Source organism: Psammomys obesus, unplaced genomic scaffold (genome assembly GCF_907164565.1).
Source record: "Psammomys obesus unplaced genomic scaffold, mPsaObe1.curated_primary_1811, whole genome shotgun sequence".
NCBI lineage: Eukaryota > Metazoa > Chordata > Mammalia > Rodentia > Muridae > Psammomys > Psammomys obesus.
In genome coordinates, this window is record NW_026596079.1 from 20062195 (window position 1) to 20088576 (window position 26382).

The 26382-nt window shown below is 38.9% G+C and overlaps 1 pseudogene; it reads left to right on the forward strand.

The window, feature by feature from the left end:
- The first annotated feature begins 10193 nt into the window (after positions 1-10193).
- Positions 10194-26382, forward strand: part of LOC129690833 (40S ribosomal protein SA-like) — a 29423-nt pseudogene continuing 13234 nt past the window's right edge.

A 26382-nucleotide genomic window follows, 5' to 3' on the forward strand; every position in this document is an offset into this window, starting at 1 on the left:
CCTCCTACAGGTTAGATGATTGGATACTGGCTACAATAACAGAAAGTGTACATAGGAAAAAAAAAAAAAAACATGAGAAAATAAAGCCTTGTTATTAGACTGAATGGACCAGAGGACTTAGAACATCAAGTGTACTTCCCTGGACAATGTCTGTGTCTTTTTTTCACTGTAGAAAAGACTTAATATCTGCCAGGTGTGTTCAACCCCTCAGAAGGACACTTAAATACAATATGAGGTGTCACTTCGAGTGGTGAACTTTAACCTCAGACCCAGAGAGACTGGCCTGAGTCTCAGGGCAAAAGAAACTCATTTGTTTTGCTCTGTGATTCCTTTCTGGCCATCTGACTTAGTGAGTCTCCGGAGTGAAGATCTTAAAAAAGAATCTTTCGCATTTGTACCTATGACTCAGAATATAGATCTCATGGTATTAAATGAAGATACTTTGGCCACCCAATGTTTGTACAGGAAATCAAATTAGGACTTTTCCCCTGAAGACTTTTCTTCTTGAAGCAGCTCCCCACTAGGCAATGATCTAAGGTATCTAAGGCCATTTCCTTTCCCAGACAAAACTCCAGACTTATCTGAGATCTCAATCTTAGGCAAACACTCTTACAAAAAACCAGACAGCTCCAGGTTTTATACCATTAGCCCCTAACTTCTGAAGAACTTCTTCAAAGGCCAAACTACAGTTACAATAGTTGGTCATCCAAAGAGAATGATGAAGCCCAAAGAATAGGAATAGATTTTACTAACTGAAAGAGCAGGACAGTGCTCCATTCACTTAGGCTGTTAAGAAAAAGAGAGAAAAGAAATGAAGGCATCTTTTGAAAAGTAATGTTATTATAGATTCAGAACTTCCTCAAACTCACACAACTCAGCAAAACCTGAGCCCCAGTATGTCTTCTTATGCACCTTAAGAGAAAGAGACAATAACATGATTTTGAATAAAAACAAACAAAAACAAACCATTGATACACATCATTGTCCCTTATCAATATAGTTTTCGTGATGCTAGTACAGAATGCCTGTGACATTGAACATACTGCTTCCAGAAGAGAGAAGCTCACTGGATAAAGCCGCTTAGATTTCTCATACCAATTGCCCTAGTAAGACAACCCACTGCTTGCAAAATATGCTCGCATATTCCACACCTCTCCTACTGCATTCTATGTCTCTAATTATCAACTGAAAGTAAATTTTTAAAGTTGTAATTGTAAATCCTTGGCACACATACAGATACGCTGAAGTTAGGAATGCCAAGAAAGCAAGGTGGAGGTAGCTGAGTGTGCGTGTACAAGACATATAGAGTATGAGATCAACTGAAACTAAACTTACAAACTGTGCTGTGACATTGTGCATTGTCAGTCTCTCTTGCATAGTTATGTCCCAACTGAAACAAGCTGAGAATTGACAGCGCCGTTATTTTGATTGGAGTCATCTGTTTTTCTTCCCTATACTCCACACAGGTAAAACTTATTAACTAGTTCTGTGCGTTCTGTCATGCTTTTATTCTAGTGACTCCCATAGAGCAGAATAATTATTGTCAATAATACAAAAGCTGGTAATTCACTGGTTTGACAGACCTATTCTAGATATTGTATCTAGCACAGATACCAGGTATCTTGTATAGTCTATGGCAAGTGTTGCTGGTATAAAAAAAAAAAAAAGAAAAAAAAACACTGGAGGTCCAGCAAGATTTCTCAGTGGTTGGGGACGCTTGTAACCAAGCCAAGGACCAGAGTTCAATCTTTAAGACACACATGGAAGGAGATAGCCAACTCTTGAAAGTTGTCCTCTGACTTCCACATGTGCTCAGAAGCATGTGCACAACCAACACACACACACACACACACACACACACACACACACACACACACACACAAATTACATAAGTAAAAAAAATGAAAAAGTAAAGATAAAAAGAGACTTGAAAGGAAGATAAGAAAGCTTCAAATACTTAAATCTGTGTACATTAAAACTCTGAACGCTAAATTAGACAGATTTAGACAAACATTATCTTTCTCAAGAGATGACAAGATGTGGAGGGGTAAGAAATGTCACACAGCTAAATTTTAATGATACAGAATGATTAAAAATGGCAAAATGAAAAGCAGTAAAACTAATGTGTAATCCAAATTTGTAAAAATTATAATACGCTAGGAGACTGATGAATGACAGGTAGCTAATCCAGCCATGGTAAGTGCTTCCAAATGACTTATAAAAATTGTATGGACAGGAGGATACTGAGAATTTTTTTTGATTGACAGATGTTAACCATATACTTCTCTCAGTGTACTAGTCCATAATTCCAGCTGTACTTGCTTGGCTCCTAACAGACTCTCAAAATAGAAACTAGTAGCTGGGCATTGTGGTGGATGCCTGTAATCCCAGCACTCTGGGAGGTAGGGCCAGGTGGATCTCTGTGCCTTCGAAGCCAGCCTGGTCCAAAAAGCAAGTCCAGGACAACCAAGGATAAACAAAGAAGCCCTATCTCAAAAACCCCCCACACACATAATACAAACTGCTATTTTTTTGAATATTGGATTTCAGTTTAGGGAAAAGGCTACCTTATTTAAAGTCTACCATATACTATTTGCACAAAAATACTTAAGAAAGCAAACGCTATTTCTCGTTTTAACACAACTCAGAAAATTAAAATTAAGACAAATATTCAAAGTTGAACAGTTATGAGGAAGGGTTTTATATATAATTTAGCTGATACACAGGTTCAGATCTACTGAATTTGGGATTTGAATTTTTCCGCCAGTTAAATACAAACACTTCCTCAGGTAAACTTAAATTACAATGACGTGATAGAGCTCTGGATACTAGCGGAACTGTGATGAATGAACTCGAGGAAAATGTGAAAACGTCCACCATAGAGTGCATACATTGCTTGTTTTTCAGTAAGCATTACTCTTGACAGAATTTTAAATGTCAGGCACATTTTATCAGAGTCTGTCCTTGGAGGTGCACCTGTGTATTTCTGCTGTAAGGGTAGCACCTATACTGACACTGAGATAGTTCAATCAGGTAAAATCAAGAAGCTTCTGGGATGGTGAGGGAAAAGAAAGAGGACATGCATACTTAATCTAAATTCACAAACTAAACAGATTCCATTACAGTTGTCTTCACTGACTAAAGGAATACCGCAGGCTAGCTTCCTCTGTCCTCCCACACCTTCAGTGGCTCTTTCTTCCCTCTCAAACACAATTAAGTACATCTAATTGAGTTACTGCTTTAAGAACACATAGAAAAAAGGGAAGCATAAGCCTTTAAACATATTGATTTTGATTGTTTTCTAATATAAACAGAGATCTCCTAACAAACAGTTATATAAGATGACCTACGTAACCTGGCAAATTGACTGACAAACGGAAAAAGAAAAAAATTCACAAAGTGCAGTAGTTGTTCTTGTAATGACTAGTCTCTTTTGGTCACTGTTACTACAATGAAGCTTTAAAAAAAATCAGATTTTAATTTCTTCAAATGTAGATAACTTTCCCTTTTGTTCTAGTTTCTAAAGTCCTTGCTTGCAATGCATTTCTGAAGATCTTTTTAGGATCAGTATTAATGCTGAGTGAGATTTTGAGTACATACTAAGTCACCTACAAATGTTCTATCCTTTTTTATCCAGCCCCTGCTCATACTTCATTCTGGTGAGGTTTTATTCGTTCACTTATTTATTTATTTATTTATTTATTTATTTATTTATTTATTTATTTATTTATTTGAGCTGTTCCAATTCCCTACAATACATTGTTCCCTCTCATTTTCCTTGTTGGTTTCCATGGTCACTTTCTCCCCTTTGACCACTGACAGCCAGCTAATGACTCCCCATTCCTGTTCTGACTGCTCACTGGCCTTTAGAGAACACTGTGTCTCGCTGACATTGACTCCCTTAGATGTTCAAAAGTCAGTCTGGAAACTCAGATCCTAAATTGAAAACACGTTTTAGGAGAAATGAGATGCAGGTTTTTCTGTACATTGTAGTGCTTGTTGGAAATATACAAGTTGGTGTTATTGCCCAGGGGAAAAGAAGGAAATGAAGGAAGCCCTGATGTTAAAGGCCGTGACCTAGCCCTTCCTTTCGGGGGTTTACAATCAATTATTATTCCCCACCTCCTTTATCCTGAATGTAATCAGTTTTAGCCTATAATTTGGGGTATAATAATGTGAAAATCTGATAGAATCTGAATAAAACTGCCTCAGGAAAAGAGGGACAGAGAAGTCTGTATTTTAAGAATGGAGGATACAGCCCTTCTACACCTGGTCTCAGCTCTCACACACAAAGCAACCGAAGTCACTCATACCTAGAGTAATCCTGTGCTTCTCAGTGGCTCACTGAGAGTCACAAGTTGATATTTTGTCATAACCCTAGAATTAAGATTTAAGGGTTTCCTCAACTATGCAGAAAGCTTTGGGGGAACTGCTTTTGATTTTTACAATAATTCCCTTCTAATAAGTAGCTCTGCTTTAGAGAATGTAAGTCCTAACACCTAAGTCATAAGAGTCCAACACAGATGTTCGACAGGGACACAATTAGATTCAAAATTATGCTAACAAAACAAAAAATGAAAATTAATGATTTGTGTGTTTACAATTAATGATTTAAAAAGTTACAAGGCTTTTTATTCCTTCACAATAGGTAAGAGAATGTACAATGTTTTACTTTCTCTAACCACAGAAAGCAAGGGCCTTTGACTGTACAATGGAGATGGAAAGATCCTTTTCTTTTCAAGGCAATAAGTAACAAGCAGACTTGTTGAGAGAATACAACTGATAGACTATCAATGGCTGACAATAGATCTATCCATTGTTACCTTGGGCTCTCAGAGCTGACCAAAAAGTCACCACAACAACTAAAGAAGTAGAGTTGCCTTCTCAGCACAGCCAGACTCCAAGGCTGTCTAGGTGAAGTCAGAGGGGTTCCTCAGAGAGCAGTCATTGAGCCTCTGCTAATCCACAAGAAAAGACTGAAGCTGAAGAATGTCCAATCACTGCCAACTCAAAGAAAGATTCCTAGTTGTCTGGGATTTTCCTCTTTCAACACCTTCCCTAGATATTTAAGACATAGAGTCATTTAAACATGACAAATCACTCAGAGCTGTCTTCTACTGCTTTGGTGCATGGGTTTTCTTTGCCAATGTGTTTGCACAGACTCCCTGGAATAAATCTCACCTCTCCAGGTTTCCTTATTTTATACTTAACTAGATATGTTCTTCCTTACTTTCCATCTCATCTTCATGTTTCTGATACTTGTGACCTCATTGTACACTATTGGGCAGCAATAAAATAATCAAATCTAATAGTATTAATTGAGCACTCTCCAGTTGTTTCATGATTAGAAAGAAAGAAAATACTTATCCTCAGAAAAACTTAACAAAAAACCACCATTGGATTTTTTGCACATGGGTCAGTGTGTGGGTCCACAGTGGCCCTGTGCTATTAGCCTTTAGATTCAATATTTTGGGTCTTATGAGGGTTTCCTTACAAGGGAAGTCTCAAGAATAAAGCATACTTCATAGAACTGCGCTGTGATATGTGTAAGCAGAATCCAGAAAGTGCTGGTGACAGGCACTCAGTGCACTAATCTTGCTCATGCCAAACAAATTAGAAGAAGAGTGATGCTGACATTTATATGTCAACTTGACTAGATTAGGTCTGCAGAAAGGGCTCGTGAGACTGTACTTGTGGAGGTCATTCTAAAGAGGAACAGTAATTGAATCAAAGGAGTAAAGACTATCTATCCCCAGGAGTAGTGTGGACATCATCTTTGGCAGTATGGGTGGGTATCACCCTACTTCAAAACAAAAAGATGCAGGAAGAACATATCTATGTTTTCTCTCTTCTCTCTCATCCTCTTTCTCATGTGTGTGCACGGTGTGTGTGTGTGTGTGTGTGTGTGTGTGTGTGTGTGTTTCTGTCTCCCTCTCTCCTCTTTCTCTCTTCTTTTTTAGTGGTTTGATATTTTCAGCTTTGGAATCCAGGGCCATAGTGGATTACCTGAAGCTTGATAACTGCCCTCCTAGGAACATGCATGACTCCTCTGAGATGGCTATTGACTTAGGAAACCCATCTTCTATTGATTGTGGTCAGTGAACTACTGATTTTCAAGGTTTTTATATTGTAACACTTCCACCTATAATCCTCATCCCGATCTTGGTCCTTTGGCCTTCTTCTTCACATTGCAATTTACTCAATTACACAATGCAATTTGCATTCAGAAATTTGGTTTCAAAAAATTACTTGTTTTAGAGGGGCTCCAATTTATATCACTATCATGAAATACATGTTTCCACTATTACATATGCCTACTTCCAATTAAAAATGGAGAAAGGGAAGTGTGTTAAGGGGGAAGGGAGGAGAAGGAAAGGTAAGAAGAGGGAAGAGAAATGAGCTGTTTAATATTTAGTGTTGGGACTCTGTTTTGTTTTTTATTATTTTTGTTTCATAATAACTTGCCTTCATGGAATCCTGGATCCTGGATCCTGTTAAGAATTCCATTGTTCCTTGTCAGGGCAGTACTTCCAAAGGCCTCACTACTATCTTTTAGGGCTACAATTTCCATATAGCTACTCTTTAGAAATGTGAGCATTCTAGACATAATTTTCTGCAGCTAAGCAGTATCTCCTAAAGTTTCCAGTACTGAGTTATCACCACCATCCGGGTGCTAGGTACTGAGTGCATGAGCCCAGAGACATTTCACACCCATCTAAATCATAACATTACATATTCACCTGGAATGGAAGCTGTTTAAGTTCCTGATTTCTCAAATAAAGATATCAGTCCTGTGCAGGAGAGCTGCTACCCTCTGACCTCATAAAAGCTTCACCTCCTAATACCACGGTGCTGGTGATTATAATTAATTTGGGGAAAGGGCAAGATATTTAGACTTTACCATTCTTATTAAGATCTTCCAAATTCATGTCTTTATCAAATGGAAAATGCATTTCTTTTACTCAAATAGTCTCAATGCTTTAACTTATTCTAATATTGACTTTGATTCCAATATCTTACTTTAATATCATATATTCCTAGGGTGGTTTGAATAAGTCTCTCAAATATTGGTGTCCTACAGGTTATATAGTCCATCTATCTTCAAGAGAAACTAATGTATGAACTCAAGTCAGGAACTTGAAGCAGAAACCATTAAAAATGAAAGACCAAATTATGTTAAGATGATATCCAAGACTGTCCATCACAGATCCCCAGGTTCCATAGAAGAGTCATGGTTAATTTCAAATACTACCCCCTCTTATGCAATGAATGCCATGCACAACCAAATCCAACAGCTCTGCAGGAACACGCAGGAAATTTGTAATTTGTGGTATGTAATCCTAGTAACGTGTAAGCAGACCTTTTGATATAATGTGTTTTTATGTTTAGATGGATGCTATCTTGATAGCACTTTTAAGTACCCAAAAGTCAATCGTGTCCAATAGTGTGACTTTGTAACCCAAGCTACACTGGACTCACTTGCTGCTAGACCACTTGACCCTGTGAGATGGTCTTAAGATCAGCACAGTGCAGATGAAAGTTCCTAGAAAAAAAAGCCTTGCCTTACCCTGAACCTTCCACATGGCTGACTAACTGATCAGAACTTCAAAATGGTGAGACTAGGATGTTGTAGTAGCTGCTTCCTCACCACATTCCCTTACTGGGCATTCCTTGCCCACCTCTGGGTTGAACCTTGTGACTATCAGACAAAATCTTTCAGAATGTAACCACCAAAGAGACCATAAATTTCCACCAGTCCAAAAGCTGAGAATGTCATCAGAGAACTTCCAGGGGGGCCATAGCAGAAGTTCCTTCTTTTTGTAGTAAACCTAACATTTCAACCAATACCTTTTTAAAATCTTGATTTATCACTTTCCTTGTTCTGTCACTAGAAAGACTTCAGGTAATGGTCAGGACCTTAGAACATGGAATTTGGGGTAACCTAAATCTATGTTCCCAAGCCAAGGTCATACCTGCTTGGCTCCAGAATAAACTATTCTTTCATTCCTTTTTAATTGGGAGCTGTTTCTTGGAAGGTAGAGTAGCAAACTTGATCCCAAGAAAAACCAGCCGCCCTCAGCTTCCATGTATTCCTCCTCCTCTCTCCCACCTATTCTGTGAGAGTGGTTATCTGTTCTTTGGAGCCAGCTCTTCCTGCTGGGAAGATAACCGGGCCCTAGCACTGTTGCTATGTAAAACCCCTGTATTAACAGACCCTCCCACCACATCTTCAGTCAGACCTCCCGAGGAGCGAATCCCCAGAATTAGTGAGATAAAACATGAAACAGATGCCAGATGTCTGCGCCTCACTCCAAATCCACTGACCCTGTCCAGACTGCAGACACCTACACCCTGTGTCTTCTGCTTCCTGGAACTTACTCGGGGCTCCCACCCTTCAACTTGGGAACTTCCTTGGGGGATCAGAGTGCAGCTTGTTCATTCTCCTCCTGTTTTGCCGACTGAAAAACACTGGGGGTGCTTTTAAAGACACAGAACTGCAAATTCCCTTCTGGGAAGATGATCATCTATCTGGGCAGCTTGGACTTCCACAAAGTTAAGCTTCCACAAAGTTCAGCTCCCTTGGCCCAGACCCTGCCAGCTGGGAGAAGGGAGCCACACTGCCACACTTCAACCAAGCATGTCCCCCAAAATTGGGGAATTATTACTTTACTCCACTTATCTTCCTTACCTAGAGAGAAAAACAAAACCAACCATGAAGCCTAGTTGTATTTCAGCCTTTTATCTGTGTTCTAGGTGTTATTTAGTAAAATTAACAATTATGTTTTAAAATTCGAATTTTTTGTTGTTGTTGTTGTTAGTGACAAACAAAATATAGGAATGGCTTCTGGACTGACACTTTGCTTTCCTTTTTCCTTTAAAGGGAGGTAACTGGAAATAATAACAAGAATACAAAGGCTGAGAAATAGCCAGGGATAGTCAACCTTTCTCCTCTCCCTCTCTTCCTCTTTCCCTCTCTTAATCCCTCCCTTCTTCAATTCCCAGTCTCTTTCAATCTGTCTCCCAGCCTTGTCTTCTTAGGGTATCAATGGGCACTGTCCCCAGTCCCTCACAGGAGAAGTTATTGGTCAGTGTGGAGCTGTGTGGGAACAGGGACCACCTGAGTGTCTCAGTGTTACTTCCTGAGTCAAGGTCTGCAGACTGGAGATTCTACTGCTTTGTTTGGGGGTTGAGGGTTTTACACTCCTCCACCTACTGCTGTCCCAAGTGAGTCAGTGGACTTCTCCTGCCAGGCTCAGCCTAAACACTCCCCACTTGGCAAGGATAGGGGGTGTTCCCACAATTGCTCACTGACCTTTCATCTCCTAAAGGAATGAAAGGAGCAATCGGACCCCTCCTAAGCCTCCTGGGGAACAAAGCCTACAACACAGCAGCAAGAAGTCATTGCTGCTGAAAAAAAAAAAAAGGACTTGGGGAGGCCATGGGAGGAGATGAGGGAGAGAGGGTGGGGTTGGGAGGGAATGAGGGAGGGGGGCACAGCTGGGGTACAAAATGAATAAACTGTAATTAATAAAATAAATAGTTAAATAAATAGTTTTGAAAAAGGACTCCCTGGCTTGTACCGGATCGGATCTCTTTGTCATGCAGACTGCCCTCCTGCAAAATACAATACTAGGAACTAGGAAACAAACGTGAGCATTGCTGCCTGGCTAGTGTGTTTTCTCCTGGGCCCCTCTGCTCACAAACAAAAACGTCTGCACTGGGGAACCCTTCATCCTCCCAGTGACGCAACCGCAGCTGAGGCAGGGTGGGTGCAGCAGCTGTGAGAGGCCACACAGCAGCACACTCAGTGTCTGGGTGGGGTGACAGGTGGTCCTTCTTCTGGAAAGAAGACACTAATACACCCACCCCACCCTACCCCACCCCCACATACATAACCCAAAAGTGATCTTTGCTGGCTCACTGACTCAATTCACAAGCATTTGCAGGCCTGGGGCTGAGTGCGTGCTAGGGAAATGTTGCTGTAGAGGGTAGGAAGGTGACAAAATGCACAAACCATTCTCTGCTGGGACCGTGTAGTCTAGATGGAAAGACAAGAAGGCAGAGACAAGGTGGCTTCAATGGAAAAGGAGATGAGCCAGTCCTCCTAGGCCTGTGATTGCTCCCATTTGTTTGGGACAGCATCTCAAGTGCCCCAGGCTGCCTTCAAACTCAAGCTCACTGTGTAACAGGGCATGATCTGCTTGGGCAGTGCTGGGGATCCCACCCTGGGTAGACACTCCACTTACCGAGCCGCTGGCCCTATGACAGGTGATTGTAAATGACTCTCCCTATTGCTCTCCCTTCGCACTGCCTATCCTATGTTTTCTCAGGCTGCACACTGAACTTGGCCGGTCTTTTCTACTCTCACCGTCTGTGAAGGAGAAAGTCTCTTTCCCGGGCAGTTCAAACTTGGCTTCCGGGCTCCAGTCTTCCTGTCTTTCTTCACTTCATCGCTGAAGCTGCACAGGTGTTTCTCTTTCATAGTTCTTGTTTATTCCCCTCTTGCTTTGCCTATTCTTTGCTTTTTTTTTTTTTTTTTTTTTGTAAGCCTTTGTCTTCTAGTAGACTACAGTATCCTTGAGAGCAGACAGTTAAGGCTTATTTATTTATTTCATCAGGCTTATAGTCTACAGTGTTTCTGCTGTGTAGCAGGCAAGATAGAAAGAGCTAACCAATCGATGTGACAAGGGATGTGGGAAGCATCAAAGGTCACATCCAGTGAGTCAAGGCCTGGGCAACACCTCCACTTCCTTCTGACCAATAGAAAGGGTAAAGGTAATAGGATTCTGCCGATGCAACTACTCTGTGTATGCCAACTCTTCCTACCCGTAAATCTTGTATTCACATCAGAATTCTTCAGGCTGGCATTTTTCTATTTGTTACAAATGATAGAATTTTCAGCAATGGCAGTGGGTTTTAGTATAGTAGATACATATTTAGTTTAGTAGACACAAATTTAGTTTAGTGGATGCATATATGGAATTATTGTGTCTTGGCCAAGTAATACCTTCATTGTGAAATCTCTGTCTTTCTCTTCAGTCATAACTGTAACAGTAAACCAACTAAGTTGAGAGTATGGTCAAACCAACTTTATTTTGATTAATTTTTTCATGACATATTTCTGGATTCTGATACAAAAGACACCTTTCTTATAGGCAGTATTAAACACTATTTCAAAATACAGTCTTGCCTGTGTTTTAGAAAATATTGGTTTTTATTTAATGAAATCAGCAATGTATTCAATATTTTGCCTATTGCCTTTTATGTTTTTTTTCATTTATGCCTTTTTTCTTTATTTTTTAATAACTGAAGATTATATAATATAGCTCAGATAAAAATACTTCCTTAGCGTAAATGAGACATACAGTTTCATCCCAATTAAAAAAAAAAAGATGGGGAGAGTACTTGAAGTATTACCAGTTTTACTTGCTGTTTCAGTCAGTGTTCTATTACTGTGAAGAGACACCATGACCATCGCAACTCTTGTAAAGGAAAGGATTTAACTGGAGCTTGCTTACAGTTTCAGAAGTCATAGTAGCAGCAGAAAAAGAGAAATACCTGAATGGTTTCCATCCAGATACTCAGGCAGCAGAAAGAGAGACTCTGGGTATGGGAAAGGATTCTAAAACCTCAAAGCCCACCCTCAGTGACACAGGTCCTCTAGCAAGGCATACCCCCTAATGCCACACCCTAAGCTTTCAACTAGATGAGCCTATGAGGGCCATTCTTATTTAAACCACCACACTTGCTATTATAGTTAGTATTCTTGTCAGGCACAATGATGTTTGTTTTTTTTGTTTTTTTTTTTTTTTTTAGGTATACAACTTGCTTTATTTTTTAATATAATTTTTATTTATTACAATTTATTCACTTTGTATCCTAGCTGTAGCCCTATCCTCGTTCCCTCCCAATCCTGTCCTCCCTCTGACCCTCATCTCCTCCCATGTCCCTTCCCCACCCCTTGAGTGGGGTCAGCCTGACCAGGCCACAGAGGAAGACTATCAAAGACAGTCCTGATGAGACCTAATAGGCTAGGGTCAGATGGAAAGGGAAGAGGGCCTCCACTATCAATGATATATTCTTATAACACCAGAACTTGAGAATCTGAGGCAGAAAAGTTTCAAGCTACAGGCCTGTTTGAACTAAACAGAGAAGTCTCATTTCATAAAGTATATAAAATTATATAAAGTATATAAAAGTATATAAAATTCTCAAACTGTACATTTGTTCTTTTGGGGCTAATTTGTCTTTCATCTGTAGTTTAAATAGACAAAAGTGTATTTCTACCATGATTGAATATTTAATTATTCATTTCCTATTCATCAGTTTATTAGTTATTTTTATCTGTTTTTTAAATGTTTTTACATATTAAGCAATGTTTACCCCAAATTAGTACTTTTATCCACTCTCAGACAAAAGAAGAGCCTAAAATTTTTAAAAATCTTGCCAACAGCATTCACTCTGTCTTTTCAGCTATTCTTGTGAGGTACTTAAATTCTGTCTGCTCTCTTGTATACCAGGAGCCCACGCTGTTTTAAAATTCAATGCTTGTTAAAATGTATCCTCATATGAATTCAATATATTTATCCATAAATATGTCAAAGGTTCTTAAATTTTAGTCAGCCAAGTCTAATAATGAATATGTCCACATTCTATAATCCTGATTGCTTTCTCTCTTGCCTCATGTTTTGGACACTGGGCTTGAATTTCTAAATCCATAATTGGTCATTAATTTGTATAATCATTGATTATTGGTAGTTATGTCTTTGTTTATAACTTTGTGTTTTGGTATATCTTCTGCCATTTTATGTCCTTTTTCTGCATGTATGCTTTCTTCAGTCTGATATTTCCATTAGCAGTTTTGTTTTTCAGTGTTTCATGAGCTTTATAGAGATGAAAATATCTGTAACCTTTGTTTACATTTAAATTGTGACTTTACTAGCAAAAGAAACTGAGGTTGGACTATGACTTAATGATTTGTTTTGATGTTAAATTGATAAAGGTGAACTTATGGGCACTTTCAGTTGACAATTGATTCTGTTAAGCAATGCCTATGGCATTAATAAGGCACATCTTCAAAAGCATCTGTGAGGTTGATTCCAGAAAGGTTTTACTGAGGGAAAAGGCCCACCCTAAGTGTGAGCAGAGCCATCTCAGAGGCTGGAGTCCTGAGTGGATAAAGGAGAAAAAGAGAAAGCCACTTGAGCATTAGCCTTTCCAATTTTCTGATGCCTGGTTTATCATCAACCAAGCTGTTCCCTCTCTGAGACTTTTTCACCACGGTATATACAGATACCTCTAAACAATGAGCTAAAATAAACATTCATAACCTTACGTAGCATTTTTCAGGTAGCTGCACCACAGCAATGAGAAAAGTAAGTAATATATAAAACAGATATTATAGATGAAGTCTTTGGTAATAAATCTGACATTATGGTTTCTAGGCCTTTAAAGTTAATGTGTAGTAAGAATGTGGAAGAGTATACAACTAAGGTTACATATGTCCTAAAATGTTGTAAGCAGAGCATACCGAAACATTTCAGTGGGAGATCAGAAGGCCAGAATGCTGATGGACATGAGGGTGAGGAAACAATGACTCTATCAAGAACTGGGCTAAAAGCCTATGATGCTATCATCTTGGAAAATAAAAGTTCTGGCTGCATCCGTCCAGGACCTGATAACTTGAACTAGACTTAATTAAAAGGTTATGGACTGAGTTATGATGCAGAAGACATTGCAAGTGAACATGACATTTAAACTGTGTCATGGTTATTTTTCACAGCTAAAGATGCAGATGAATCAGAGGTGGACCAAGTAAGTAAAACTGCCAAAGAAAACACCTGGAACCTTGCTCTTAGACAACAGAAAAGGTGTCCTTCAGGCAAAACTGTTGAAATAAGATAACATTAAGGGCCTTTTAGATAACCCACTCTAGCTCCCAAATGATTGACACAGAGACTTATTAGATTTATTAATAATCTTCAAACACCATACCGGTGCTTGAATATTGATCTATTCTAACCCATGTATGGTAGTCTAGCTACTTCCCAGCTGTGCCCATTACTTGCCATCTCAGTCTGACCTGGGCTGCTTCTGTTCCATCCATCTGTCCTCATGGCCAGCTTCTCGTTGTCTATCCTGCCCCGTGATGTCCTCCCTCTGCTTGCTCTTTCTTTTCCTCTTTCCACATGGTATCTTCCTCAGACCTCTGACTCAGATCAGAAGTTCAGCCTTCCTATCTCCTCTGCCCAGTCATTGGCTGTTCAACTTTTCATTAACTAATTGGAGATAATTGGGAAACATTCTTTATACAACATTGACACAAGAAATTCTTCAAACACCATGACAATGCCCATATATGGATCTCATCTAAGGGCACAGAAGTCAGTATCTGAACACACACTGTACAACACTAAGCCCCAACACAAAACCAAACCAACTGAAAGCTACAGCTTGTGAAAATGCAAACTAATTTGGAAGGAGAGAGACTGACCTGAAAATGGCACACTAAGGGTTCTCTGAATATTGGAGATGTGAGGAAAATGGTATTGCTTCTGAGAAAGCTTCAGACACTATATAAAGCCATCTCAGGAGAGAGGACACATGCTCAAAATAACAGAAATGGAGGGCAGGGATGCTGAAACTTGTTGATGTATCTGACATGAAGTTGCAGAGTTTAGAGTTTTCCCTTCTGACTTTTATCTTGTTTGGGACTATAGTTTCTTGTTATACACTGTTTTGGGATCAGCATATTTACTATGTGCTTTTGATTATCAGAAGTATGTAACATATTTGAAAAGGTGTGTCTGATTTCTTCGTACATATGTATGGGTGGCCATAAAGTACAGAAAAGAAGACAATTTCTTCTGCCCTTTTTTTTGAATTAAGAAACACCTAATGAAGCACAATTTGGCATGTATTTCTGAGAGGTTCCCAGAGAGATTAAACTGAGGAGAGCAGCTTGATATAAGATGATGGACTTCCTTTTTCAGCTGTTTTCCCTCTCTACCTGATCTGGGAAACTCCAGATCTCCTAAGGAGCTTCACATAGCCCTCCTCATAGCCCAACATTTCCTAATAAAAAATCCATTCAGCAAGCACTTGGGGATTCCTGGAAACACCCACCCTATGCAAATGACAAGTCTTTGTGTCTTGGCTTTCAACCAATGCTCTTTATCTGTAGGTGGAGTTCTTTCCCCACCCATAGTACGATTAGGTACTACTTTCCCCCTCTATGACAGGATTATGTTATTGTATGTACATCAAGTATTTCTCTAGCCCTCATAAATCAAGCACAATCACCCTCAAAAACCTTCTCATTTTCCCAAGGTATATAAGTCTCTAATCACATGGAATAACCATGCTGCATGCTACATCAGCTTTTCACCACAACTGTATGAGATTCATCACTTATTCTGGGGAAGGAAGGACTCTGTTCCCCCCCTGAAAATTCACCACTGAACTGCAAGGGCTTGTCTGTCAGCCAGCCTACCCCATAGCTGTCTTTGTCACTGCTGGTGCCAGCCCGACCTGCATTTGTGCAGTGCTGACTACCAGTGAAGCACCTAATAGGTCTGAGTCTCAGCCTTCAGCCTCACCCCTGATGCTTAACCAAAGGGATGTAACACTGCAGTATCATCACAGGCTTTTGGAACTCCAGAGTTTCCACTGCCATCTGATACCAGCAATCTCCTTTAAAAGAGATAACTATAACACCAAGGAGAAAACTCATTTCTACCTACTCTTGTGAGACCTTGTGAGACTGGAAGCCTTGCTAGTGCATGGGCCTTGCCCTGAGAGTTTTAACCATTCCTGAGAGAAATGGAACCTTTGATCTTTAGGTTCCTCAGTTCTGGTCCAGAAGCTAACAGCCATAACCCAGGATAGCCCATTAAATTAAATGCATATTAAAAATTCTCTCTCTCTCTTATTCTTCTCTCCACAGTTCTATCCATCACCTTAAAATTTTCAATATCATCGTCATCTCTCTTTGATGATCCTTTAAAATTTTCTATCTATAAATTGAATAGCTCTCTCTCCAACAGTGTCTATCCCACTATAAAACCATAATAGCTACAATTAAGTTGATTCCCTATAACAGAGAACACACACACACAAATTCAAACCAAAAGCAATATGTGCTTTCTGAAGGTGTGCTCACAATTTCCATCATTTCTGCATAGTTCATTCAATATTAAATCCACTGGTGAAGTTCCACTGTGATCCAATTACTTCCTCAAATCCCAGTCTCCAAGCATTGCACTGAGGATCAAGCTTTGAACACAAAAACACCTTTATTTTCAGGTGTAAGCTTTATTTCAAGCTTACACCAAAACACCTTTATTTTCAGGTATGACTAGTTTTTCGGATGTTTTCCTCTTCAATAGTCTTTTTTCTTTTTAAACATTTTATCTATATTTATAGCTATTTTAGTGTAATATAATTAGTTTTGGTATCCAGCCAATAAGTGTAGTAGAGAAGGAAAATGCCAGAGGACAAGGCAAATCCTGGGTCTATGGACTTGTTCACAGTTGATAAATGTTTTGATTTGTTTGCCTTGAACTTTGAGGCAGATTTCACTGTATCCCTGGCTGACCTTGACCTTACTCTGAAGGTTTAGAAATCATAATGGATCAAACCCAGGGCTTTTTGCATGTTAGGCATGTACTGTAGAGACTGGGCAACATTTCCAGTTAGAGCGATTACTTCTTATTGTGTTTGAAATTTTAGATTGTGGGCTCTTTGTCCTTAGGATGTCTTAGGAGGCTTTCTATGGGATAAAAGTAAGGTTTAGAATAGTATTGTAAATTTCATTTTATAATGAATTTTTAATAGAAACAAATATTTTAAATGTTGACAGCTCAGAAGACATCAGTAGCTTAGGACAACTTTTCTTTGTTTCAAATCATCTGGAATATTTAATATAAATATAATTCCTAACTTCATGTGAGGTACAAATTCATTATGGCACAAATGTGGAACTATTGTTTCCTGTTTAGAGCCTAGTTGTAGGGACATCTACTTGCTATTCCCTTTGGTAATACATAGGGTCATCTACTGATCTACTATTTCACCTCGGCTGTAGACCTTTGTGGGACTCTGCTGGATAAGGGTGAAGTCGGTCATCTCCGGATAGCCAATCATTTGCGCTGGGTCTATGATGATAGACTCCTTTTTCTCAGCAGGGTTCTGACTTCTCCCCTGATCTGGGTAATTCCAGGTCTTGGAAGGAGGTCACGTGGCCCTCAGGGCAGATTACAGGCCAGACCCTTCCCCTGAAAAGGAAACTGCTCTAGCAAGCATCTAGGAATTCCTAGAAACCTCCACCCTGCTAAAGATCTTAGTCCAGCAGTGATCTTCAATTGTACTTGGAGAATCCACTTCCTATAAGATAATTAAGTACTGTATCTTCCTTCTTGTGATAGGACCATTCAGTATCCCTCACCCCCTGGCCCCAGCGAATCAAACACATTCACCCTGGAAATCCCTCCCTCTGCCCAGGGTTTACTTTGCCCTTGATTTCACATGATTAAGGTACACCGGTTTGTGCTTTCCCACCTCAAGACCATCTGAGATTCGTTGTTTACCTCCGCCAGGTCTCACCAGGCCTGCACTCCCACCCACTGGGACTGGGCCTTGCTGGGTCTCGCCTCACCTGGACTGTGTTTTGGCTGCAAGCCAATCAGGCTTGGGCCTTGACCTGCACCTCCACAGTGCTCAGCCCAGCAGCTTAACCAAGAGCTGTACACTCTGGGACTCTGGTATCGCCATAGGCTTTGGAATGCCCTAGCTTCCATTGCCATGGGTGATCTCATGCTAAAAGAGCCAAACTGTAACACTCTGTAGAGAATCTTTTCCATGCCCCAGCTTAGCACACTGGATCCTCACCCTAAGGCACTGTAGCTGCCGCTGAGAGACACAGAACCCGTTCTCTGGAAGCTGACCTTCATTCTGAATTTAAGTGAGGCTGTAAGCCAACTTCCTTGTGGCCTAGATTCAAGATGTTCTCTCTCATTTGTACGTAGAAGTCAAAAACTAGTCAGCTCGACTCTCCTAACTCTCAGAGAAACTATAGTGGCCGTAAAGCCCCAAACCTGATATTTAAGGGTACACCGGTTCTTATTTTATTTTTAACCCATGAGGATATGTTTTGTATTAGTATGAACTCAGTGGGCTGTTAAACACAAATATTATACCCGGAGCTTATAGAAATGTTTAGTAGGGTTAAAATATTCTTGTCTACCATGATTGTGAAAATATAAGTCAAACATATTTATTAGACTGTGTATTCTGTAATTTATTGTATACTGAGGGTAAGGCTACATGGTAGAGCGTTTGCTTAGCATGTATAAGGTTCGGTCTCCAGCATATGAAAAAAAGATACCGAGAAAGAGAAGGAAGAGGTTGATGTATTGCCTATTTAGGCATTTGAAAATCATATTATAAATATCCAAGTCCTATAAAGGAAAATTTATGCTCTTATCAAAATGAGACCACCCTCACAGAATATTAATTATCTGTCATCATTTCAGTCTCCAAGAACTCTGTCCAGTTAGGATAAGCTCCAACTAAAATTCAGTTTTGATGTCTCTTGGGAGCCTGTCTTTGACATTGCAGCAGGGGTTCCTGCCCTGTCCTTGTCTCTCTTCTAGGCCAATATCTTATTGTGAAGTGGGATTGTGTTCCTATTTTTGATATAAAACTCACACTATGTTTTAGAGAAATTGAGGTTTAAGTAGGGTAACAGTGTAGTGTGCTTTTGAATTCTTCATATAGCATAAACCATGATATTTAATTCACCAAATCCCACCTCACTTATTCTCTTTGTCAGTTACAAAACTATGAATTTTCAGAGGTGAGTTTCAAACTGTCTCTGTGTAGAACTTGAATTAACAGAGAACACGTTAGTATTTTTCTTTCTGGATATTTTAAATTATACCTTTAACTCTTTATAACCATCCTTATATCTTTTTTTTAAATTGGTCTTGGTAAGTGTAGGAAGAATTATCTGTCTTCTAAACAACATGTGAAGATAGGCGTTTGGTTTCAGAACATGTTCCTTCCCCCATGTTTTCTTACGTAGAGGCAAAGTATTTCTGTTTTAATAAAAGTTGCCCACACATTTCTTTCCAAGAATCAGTTCTAGTCATAATGCTCCAGTCAACTTACAAAGCGTGTAGTAGTATTTAAGTTTGTAATGTAACCACTGAGATCACTACTACAGACTACCTGTGAATAAAAGTACCCTGAATAGCATTGCTTCTAAGCCCATAAATTAGCTTTGTTTATTAGTACTAATGCTATTTCTTCAGCTTCTCACATGCCAAAGAATGGCTTATAAACTATTACCCACAGCCAAGATTTAAAATTAAAAAAACAATGAAGGAAAATAAAAGATCTTCCACAAAACATTCTACTGGGGAATAAAATAACTTTATGCTTTGTCTGATTGGTTTTTGTCAACTTGACACAAACCTAATCATATCTAGGGAAAGGGAATCTTAATTGAAAAAATTGCCCCCATAAGATTAAAGTGTAAGCAAGTCTTTGGGGACATTTTCTTGATAAATGTTTTCTGTGGGAGGGTCCAGCCCACTGTGAACAGTACCTCTGGGCAGGTGGTCCTGGGCGGTATAAGAAAGCAGGCTGAGTAAGCCATAGGGAACAAGCTAATAAGTTGGAGTATTACTCCATGGCTCCCACTTTAATTTCTGCAGCCAGTTTCCTGCCTTGAGTTCCTACCCTGATTTCCCTTAGTAATGAAGAGTGATAGCCTGAGAGTTATAAGCAAACAGCAGCAGCAGCAACAACAACAACAACAAATACACCTCTCTTATCCAAGTTGCTTTTGGTTATGGTGTTTTATCACAGCAATAAAAGTCCTAAGACAAGCCAGGAAAAAAAAAAGATTGTGCACCCTCACATTTTCTCAGAGAAACTGAAGGTTTTCGGGAAGAATTTTACTATGTGACCACTTGACAAGCAACCAAGATGAACTCCAATACAGTTATCTTAGACCCATTTTAGTCTTCTTTTTATTGTTCCATATATTTTTCCCCAATAGAAGGCAACAGTTGATTTAGGTTATTCAGATTCTGGGTAATTTGTATTCCATTTCTATTTGAGTGAAGGAAATTCAGGATGCTGATACACAGCACTAGGAAAGCAAGGGAAACTTCCTGTTTGTGGCTTGGGCTTTGGATTTTATTAGCAGTTTGGTCTTATGTATTTGTTTATTCAATCAAGAGGACTGATCCATGGACCTGTAGCATAGAGGCTTCCCAACTTATTTGTATTGTTTATGTAATAACAAAAACACAGGTGTGTTTTTGGTGGGACTGAGTCCAAGATCTTCTCCTTGAAACCTTAACTAGAATTCACATGGGATTTTAAGTCTGTATACTATTCAAAAGATGTAACCAAGCAGGCTTCTACATGTAAAGCTGAGATAGAATTTAATGAAACCTCAACTGCTAGAGAATCTTACTATGTTATGACACTGGAGTTGAAAATAAAATGATGAGACAGGGGCCACATCAACACAAAGTGTCAGCTCATGACCCAGTTCACTGAACTAAATGTTAGGATCTTTGGAGAGCAATGCTGCTCTCAGCTCTGGGCATGGGCTAGCAACGTGGCAGTGTTTTGCACTCAAATGTATGATAGCTCCACAAAATATATCTGTCAGAGGTGAGAAGTCATCTCTTTATTTATTGATGTGATAAATATTTTTTTTTGTCTCCTGGATGCAGATGTCTACCATGTTGCAGATGCTATGTCCAACAACTCATATCAGCCAAAAGTCAGCTTTTCAGACGTGGTGTCTACCCCATGAAGACTGTTTTAAGCCTTCACATTTTGATTCCACGCATATCAAACTGATAACTTCATGTCTTACAGCTCTTCTTTGTTTTATTTATAATTTATGAATTAATAATTTGGGGAGGATCAGGTATGTACATTTGTCAGTGGCTGCAGAAGACAAAAGAAGGCATTCAGGCTCCTGTTGCTTGAGTGACAGGTGGTTGTGAATTGCCTGACTTGGGTGCTAGTAACTGTATTCAGATCCACTGCATGAACAGCATGCATTTTTAACAGCTGAACCTCCTCTACAATCAATTATAGCTTTCTTTTTTCACCTAAAACACGGGCTTACACTGGGTGAATGATGAACCCTCTTCTGTTGGCTGGGGGTCTTCAGCCCTATGTAATCTAAGTGGAAACAAAGTAAAATACTTTGCTAAATTATATATACATACATAGGTATATATATATATATATATATATATATATATATATATATATACACACACACACACACACACACACACACTGAATAAATATTTTACCAATTTTTACACTAACCAAGGAAAAGTGAAAGGGAAGAGGGGGGCAGAAAGTGCACTTTAACTCAGGAACTCAGTTTTGGTTGCTGGGAAAGTTTTCCTGGAAACAAATGGCACAGAAACCCAATGACACAATGAGGCAAGACAATAAAGATGAAAAATGTAAAATGATGTTGCTTTGACAAGGGAATTCCTCCATAGGGGAAACCACATGGATCTGTGATAATAGTTTGTGAAAGTAAGAAACATATGTTATGTTTCAGAAAAGAGTGAATGGATTTCAGTTCAGCATCATAAAAATAGCTATTTGAGAGGAAGAAATTATGAATCCCAAAGCAACTCTTGAAACAATAATAACAACTAGTAGTTCTCCTTTAAATGTATTTTAATGGGAGTGCCTGTGTTCTGTCTTTTGCCAAATACTCAGCAGCAGGACATCCAGTCAGACTTCAGTCTTAGACCATTTAACTCCACCTAAAAGTAAAACCAAACAACAATCCTTGATGTCAATGTAACTCAAGGTCCTTTCTCTGTGATGTCATTGTTCTCTTCTCATCAAAAAATAATCTCAAGTTCCTCTGTTATGTCCTCAACTTCTACATAAGAAAATAGTTTTTACATAAAAATATCATACAAAGGTGCTTTCTTTCACCAAAAATATTATGTAGTTCATAGGACCTCTTCCTCAATCCTGATACAAAATACCACCTCTTCTCATTTTCCAGCTAGTTCAGTTCCAAAAAGAAAGATCACAAAAATAAATTATGGAATTAGAAAGTGGTGGTGTGTGCCAGTCAAATATCCCACCGCAAGTGAATTTATTTGATGGAATTCATAGTCATAGAAACAATAGCTATAGTCACACAAATGACTATAGTCATATAGCTATAGACACACAAATGCATTTAAATTCATCGACAACAATACATAGCTAAATAGCAAGTGCAAGTGAGGTATGTGCATTTATCCCTTGTCTACCTATGTTAGGCATGTGGAGTCTAATATGTGGCCAGAGCAGTAGCTGCAGTTACCTGGAGATTTCCCTACAGAGAAGAATGTCTGTGCTTCTGAATAGGGCTCCACACCATGTTAATTCCACTCTTCTGATTTCCTATTCTTCCCTGCTTGGTTATTAACTTCAGTCCTTTCTTCTATTTAACATTTGTCAATTTATGCTAGAGACCTATGATAAGGCAGAAAAGAAAATTCCATTTGCTCCTTCTGTGAGTAAATTAAAGAGATTTTCAGGCATAAAAGCACCTTCAACAGCAACAACAAAAAGTCTTTTTTGTTTGTCTTTGAGGTTCTCCCACTCTCTGAATAGCATTTTGTCTTATAACTATGGTTCCAGGTAACATCACGATTTGAAGTAGGAGCAGGTATTGCACACAATAAATTCCATTTTGCTCTCTGGACTATTCCATCTCTCAATCATTTATTTCTTCTAGGACATCTCAAACCCTAGGAACTGTCAGCCCTTTGGCAATCATCTCATGAGGAACCAGGAATGACCTTTAGAGGGAGTAATCATGTCATGGTACAGTAGAGTCACTCTCCATGCCACAGTGATTTTCTTGAGCCCCAGTCCTCTGTAGAACTAGATCCAAAACAATAATGCATGAAGACCTATCATTTGACCAATGCATATCACTTATGCATTCCTGGAATCTGGCCTAATTCTTTCGCTGTAAATTACTGCACTCATTGTCTGTAATATAAAAATTGATCTCTGTGTTCACCTGTTTGAACATGCAGAGTAAATCCATCTCCTTTTAACCCTGTCTCATCTCTCCAATTAGATTGGACTAGAATAATTTAGACTGGTAACCATTTCCCTAGAGTAAGAACTCCTATTTACAACTCTAGTAGCAGTGACATTGTGCCGTTCTGCTGTGATGAAGAATTGAGAAGTCAGGATCTGGTGTGTTTAGAGTCTGAGTTTTTCTGGCTCATAGCTGGCAGCCATAGAGTTATAAAACATCCATGTTCATGTCCCGCCCCTTCACATCAGCCAAAAAACTATCCCCTGCAATATGTATGTCTGGAAATTAATAGCCCTAGCAATACTGGTAAATCTATCCATTGTAAAGTGATTTTTTTTCTTCCAAGTCAGTGCAGAGTCCTGCATCCCTCTTGCCAAGACACATGGGAGGGAGTAGAATTGTGCTAGGGTATGTATTTTGACTAATAGAAGAATGTGTGCTCTTTGGTCACATCAAAGAAGAAAGGGATCAAGAAGGGAACAGGAGGAGTGATGGATAAATAACTTCAAACATCTTGAAAGTCATGCACTCTACCACATGGTTTGTATGTCTCTCAGTGTTGCTGATGTTTATGGGGCTTATAGCATGTTTTCTTAACTCTTTTGATCTTCTACTGGAGAACAACCATCTGGCTTTCCTGTCACCCTGACTCTGTCTTTGCTAGTGGACTCTCAAAAGTGCGCAGGGGTGTGTAGTGCTGGAAATTCAGGCGGGATATTGGCCCTATGTCCACAGAATGGAAGTGTCAATGCAAGAGGCACTTCCAGCTGGTTATCTTTGATTGGTATCCTAATTTTCATAGTTATATTTCCATTATTTGTATTCAATCATGCCCTGAACAGTCTATTTTTGTCTCAAAAGTCTCTAATGACTGAGATTTCCATGTTACATCAAAATTTCAAAAGAATGTGTTTTCCACTCTGCAATAGTCATAGTTCTATGCCTTGAGTAGAGTTCTCCAGAAGCCTGTATTTGTGGTGTCCTTGATGACTACTCCAAGTAGCTATCTGCACACTTGGACTTTGGCTGATTCTGTTTGTCTTTATAGCACCTCAATAGCCATTCACCTGGTTGAAGTTCTGCTGATAGCCAGTGTGTACCTTGATAATTACCTGACAATTTGGACTTCCACTATGTCCTCTTCATCAGACCATAGGCTGGTGACCTGTACAAATTGTAAAAGAAGCTGCTACTGTTGACTGCAATTAAGAGTGCTTAGTAGCATATGTTGAACATTTTATCCAGATTATCTTAGTTGGTGCCTGGGATATTCTTGTGATGATCAAGTCTGAGTCATGAATATCTTTCACCATTGAATTAAGAATTGAATGAATAAAAAAGGATATATGCCAAAAGCCATTCTTATGAGACAGGTATCTATCACTGATTTGTTTGTTTTTAATAGGGCCGAAGGGATATATCTTTAAATGTGAAAACAAAGAGGTACTTGAAATATATGGCAAGAATGTTTTCTATGATGAAAAAATAAGTTGTATATTGTTTAAACCCTATTATACTTTTACTTTAAAAAAGCCATAAATCCTTGAATTGCTTATTAAAAGAATGGTTGGTAGTGATTCATCCATTAACCATCCAAGAAAAGATTAAAGAGTTTTGAACAAGCTTCATTTGGGACATACTGCTTTCCTTGGCAGAGAGGTGGGGAAGGGTGACAAGTAAGGGGGGAAAGGAGGTGGTTTTACTGGTTCAGAAAGCATAAAAATAATAACTATCTGCAGTGAAGTTTTTAGAGAGTTGGGGCTTCTGAAGAATGAATGCATTGGGAGTTCATTATGCTATTAGAGAAAATACACATCCATCTACTAATATTTAGCCACATTAATCATTATGATAAACTATGTTGTGCTCTAATCCCGGAATTCATACTTAGATGATTGCATGGGGGCATGGTGTGATGATTTTAAGCAGTGACAGGTAAACCCTTCTCTAAACACTGACACCCAAACTTTCATAGACAATGACCAGTAATGTAAATATGGGATCCATCTTCAATTATTATAGTATCAAAGACCTCCAAATGAGATGGGCATCTTTGCTCTTGACAATTATAAATTAAACCAGGAAGGAATTCTGCCTAGCCTAGAGGATCAAGATTTCTGGAATTTTACTGACCAATCTAGAGACCAATCAAATGATCACTTCCTTTTTTAAGTATCTCTTTACAGGAAAAGGGAATGGATATGGTTTTCAGTGCATCAGTGGCTTTCTTAAGATAGGTGGTAATTTTAATTATCACTTTACCTTGTTTATTTGTTATTGATTACAGTATCTTGCATTTAACTCAAACTCAATAAACAATTACTTTTCCAATCCTAAAATTCACCACTAATTGCCTGTGGAATTTGGGGAAAGTCATTTAAGACAAATAGTGACTTGGGCTTAAAAACATTAATATCTTTTCCATTTCTGGCATTTTTACTAGTCATTGACTGAATGTCCTGGGTATTGGATACAAGACAAAACAATGTCCCTCCCTGAAACACTCACGATGAAATAACCCCCATCTTCCTCACCCACTCAATACTTGATTAATCCTCTTCCATCCCTCCTCTGCCAGAAGAATAACCAGTGTTCTTCTTTACAACCTGTTCTCCATATCAATTTATCACAGTGTTAACAGTTTTCTATCCAGTTAATAGGCATATGCTAGCTTGGTATGAGACTCCTCCTATGTTGGTTTTCAGAATTTAGTACTCTTTTAGAACCTTTTATTATTGCTGTTTGATAAAAATCAATTTGCTCTCTACACTTTAATTTGTGTGCAAAAGATCTCTTCTCTCAACCACCAGGAGGCAGTGTTGAAGTATCTCTTGGGTGGAGAAGGTCTGGGCATGATTCTCCTGGGAATAGGAAAACAGTCTGAATAATTCTAGGGGATTACCAATATCCCTAAGGCAGCAGTCATAATCTATATCTGCGTACTTAGCCTGGAGTTCACTTTTCTAAACATCTTTATGGTTTCAACTACTACCTTGTAATGGTATTAAAGTTGAATTTCTCAGTATTCAACACAATTGAAAAGCCATTTTATTCCCTAATTTTAGATCTTCAATGAATCCTGTGGGGTTTTTGTTTTGTTTTGTTTTTTAAAAAAGAGAGATAAATAAAGGATACAGTATATTTGCTCTTTGAATTTTTTAAAATCCACATTAATTTCAAGATTTTCATTAACTGATTTCATTAAAAATGGTTTAGATACTTCAATTAGCAATTTCATAATATTTTAGATAGACATGACTTCAAGAGGGAAG